Source organism: Symphodus melops (genome assembly GCF_947650265.1).
Source record: "Symphodus melops genome assembly, chromosome: 9".
NCBI classification, from domain to species: domain Eukaryota; kingdom Metazoa; phylum Chordata; class Actinopteri; order Labriformes; family Labridae; genus Symphodus; species Symphodus melops.
Window position 1 is genome coordinate 21,707,607 of NC_136699.1, and position 4,217 is coordinate 21,711,823.

Sequence of the window (4,217 nt, forward strand, 5' to 3'; positions counted from 1 at the left end):
AAAATCCTTCTGCTCACCTACAAAGCTCTAAACGGTCAGGCACCATCGTATCTTAAAGAGTTAATTGTACCGTACTATCCGACAAGAACATTACGTTCCCAGAATGCAGGCCTGCTTGTGGTGCCTATAGTCTCTAAAAGTACTATGGGAGGTAGAGCCTTTAGTTATCAGGCACCGCTCCTTTGGAATCGTCTACCAGTCGGGGTCCGGGAGGCAGACACACTAGGTACTTTTAAGAATAGACTTAAAACTTTTGTTTTTGATAAATCTTATAGTTAGGGCTGGCTTAGGACCAGCTCATAGTTATGCTGCTATAGGCCTAGACTACCGGGGGAACTGGCACCAGGATCTCTTATCTCTCTCTCCCTCTTTCTCTCCCAGCTTTCTTATCTTATAGTAATAAGATATGTCTATAGTGACAAGCAGTAGCTTGTCACTATCTTTGTATTCTAACCTCTCCTTTTGAGCTCTCTTAGGTTCCTTGAGCTCTCTTAGGTTCCTTGGGACTGTTGGTGAGGATGGCCTGCCCAAACAACCCCCTCCCCCCCCCTCCCCCTGAGGATGGCCTGCCCAGACCCCCCCCCCAACCTATCCCATCCTATTCTTCTTTCTGCATCTTGTCCCATCTCCCCCATCCCATTTTCAAGCCCAGCACAGTTTAGCAGATGGCTGTTCTGTCATGAGCCCGGGTCTGCTGAAGATTTCTGCCTGTTAAAAGGAAGTTTTTTCTTGCCACGCTATGACGGATTAAGCTGGGCTCTTGTAATATAGCCATAAGTAAGGTCCTTTACCTGCTTTATGTAAACATAATGATGAGCATGGTCTTGTTACCTGCCCTTTTGTTAATGTTAACAGACAAACAGTAAGGTCCTTTACCTGCTTTTGTAAAGTGTCTTGAGATAACGCCTGTTATGAATTGACGCTATATAAATAAAGATTGATTGATTGATTATTTGATTACATAATTTAATGTTAAAAAATCGCTAAAATTACATGAATGCACATTTTCTCAAACTAAGTGTTGTAGTATCATCAAAATGAGTTCATCAATGTGTGATGTGAGTTTGATGACACTACATCATGTTAAAAAAATAATAATTAAAACTACATTGAAGCGCATTTTTCCAAACTGAGAGTTGTAGTATAATCAAAAGGAGTTCATCTAAGTGTGACGTGAGTTTGATGACACTACATCATGTTACAGTACAGTTATTGATTATTTGATTACATATTTTAATGTTAGAAAATCATTAAAATTACATTAAAGCACATTTTCTCAAACCAAGTGTTGTAGTATAATCAAGAGCAGTTCATCTAAGTGTACTGTGATGACACTGCATCATGTTACATTAGAGTTATTGATTATTTTATGAAATAATTTAATGTTTAAAAATCATTAAAATGACATTAATGCACATTTTCTCAAACTAAGTGTTGTAGCATAATCAAGAGGAGTTTATCAATGTGTGCTGTGAGTTTGATGACACTACATCATGTTAAAAAAATAATAATCATTAAAACTACATTAAAGCGCATTTTTCCAAACTGAGAGTTGTAGTATAATAAAGAGGAGTTCATCTAAGTGTACTGTGAGTTTGATGACACCACATCATTTTACAGTACAGTTATTGATTATTTGATTATATAACTTAATGTTAAAAAAATCATTAAAATGACATTAATGCACATTTTGTCAAACCAAGTGTTGTATCATAATCAAGAGGAGTTATTCTAAGTGAGCTGTGAGTTTGATGACACTACATCATGTTAAAGTACAGTTATTGATTATTTTATTACATAAATTAATGTTAAAAAATCATTAAAACTACATTAAAGCACATTTTACCAAACTGAGTGTTGTAGTATAATCAAAAGGAGTTCATCTAAGTGTACTGTGATGACACTGCATCATGTTACATTAGAATTATTGATCATTTTATGAAATAATTTAATGTTTAAAAATCATTAAAATTACATTAATGCACATTTTCTCAAACTAAGTGTTGTATCATAATCAAGAGGAGTTTATCAATGTGTGCTGTGAGTTTGATGACACTGCATCATGTTACAGTACAGTTATTGATTATTTGATTACATAATTTAATGTGAAAAAATCCTTAAAACTATATAAAAGCACATTTTCTCAAACTAAGTGTTGTAGTATAATCAAAAGGAGTTCATCTAAGTGTGACGTGAGTTTGATGACACTACATCATGTTACATTAGAGTTATTGATCATTTTATAACATAATTTAATGTTTAAAAATCATTAAAATTACATTAATGCATATGTTGTCAAACTAAGTGTTGTAGTGTAATCAAAAGGAGTTCGTCTGGGTCGCCGGTGGCGCAGCGGCAGCGCGCGCGATCCCACGTATTGAGGCTCAGTCCTCGCGCGCGAGCGGCCTGGGTTCGCGTCCGGCCTGTGGCCCATTTCCCGCATGTCTCTCCCCACTCTCTCCCCCTTTCCGACTCTATCCACTTTCCTCCCTCTATGATAAAGGCATAAAATCGCCAAAAATAAATCTTTAAAAAAAAAAAAAAAAGGAGTTCATCTAAGTGTGACGTGAGTTTGATGACACTACATCACCTGAATTTCCCTCGGGATCAATAAAGTATCTATCTATCTATCTATCTATCTATCTATCTATCATGTTACAGTACAGTTATTGATTATTTGATTACATAGTTTAATGTTAAAAAATCACTTATATTACATTAAAGCACATTTTAGCAAACTGAGTGTTGTAGTATAATCAAGAGGAGTTCATCAATGTGTGATGTGAGTTTGATGACACTGCATCATGTACATTAGAGTTATTGATTACTTTATTACATAATTTAATGTTTAAAAATCATGAAAATGACATTGATGCATATTTTGTCAAACCAAGTGTTGTAGTATAATCAAGAGGAGTTATTCTAAGTGAGCTGTGAGTATGATGACACTACATCATGTTACATTAGAGTTATTGATCATTTTATAGCATAATCTAATATTTAAAAATCATTAAAATGACATTAATGCACATTTTCTCAAACTAAGTGTTGTAGTATAATCAAGAGGAGTTATTCTAAGTGAGCTGTGAGTTTGATGACACTACATCATGTTAAAGTACAGTTATTGATTATTTTATTACATAAATTAATGTTAAAAAATCATTAAAACTACATTAAAGCACATTTTGTCAAACCAAGTGTTGTAGTATAATCAAGAGGAGTTCATCTAAGTGTACTGTGATGACACTGCATCATGTTGCATTAGAGTTATTGATTATTTTATTACATAATTTAATGTTTAAAAATCATTAAAATGACATAAATGCACATTTTGTCAAACTAAGTGTTGTATTATAATCAAAAGGAGTTCATCTAAGTGTGCTGTGAGTTTGATGACACTACATCATGTTACAGTACAGTTATTGATTATTTGATTACATAATTTAATGTAAAAAAATCCTTAAAACTACATAAAAGCACATTTTCTCGAACCAAGTGTTGTAGTATAATCAAGAGCAGTTCTTCTAAGTGAGCTGTGAGTTTGATGACACTACATCATGTTACAGTACAGTTATTGATTATTTTATGAAATAATTTAATGTTTAAAAATCACTAAAATGACAATAATGCACATTTTGTCAAACTAAGTGTTGTAGTATAATCAAAATGAGTTCATCAATGTGTGATGTGAGTTTGATGACACTACATCATGTTACATTAGAGTTATTGATTATTTGATTACGTAATTTAATGTTAAAAAATCACTGAAATTACATTAATGCACATTTTCTCAAACCAAGTGTTGTAGTATAATCAAGAGGAGTTATTCTACGTGTGCTGTGAGTTTGATGACACTACATCATGTTACAGTACAGTTATTGATTATTTTATTACATAATTTAATGTTTAAAAATCATTATAATGACATTAATGCACATTTAGTCAAGCCAAGTGTTGTATCATAATCAAGAGGAGTTTATCAATGTGTGCTGTGAGTTTGATGACACTGCATCATGTTACAGTACAGTTATTGATTATTTGATTACATAATTTAATGTGAAGAAATCCTTAAAACTATATAAAAGCACATTTTCTCAAACTAAGTGTTGTAGTATAATCAAGAGGATTTCATCTAAGTGTGACGTGAGTTTGATGACACTACATCATGTTACATTAGAGTTATTGATCATTTTATAACATAATTTAATGTTTAAAAA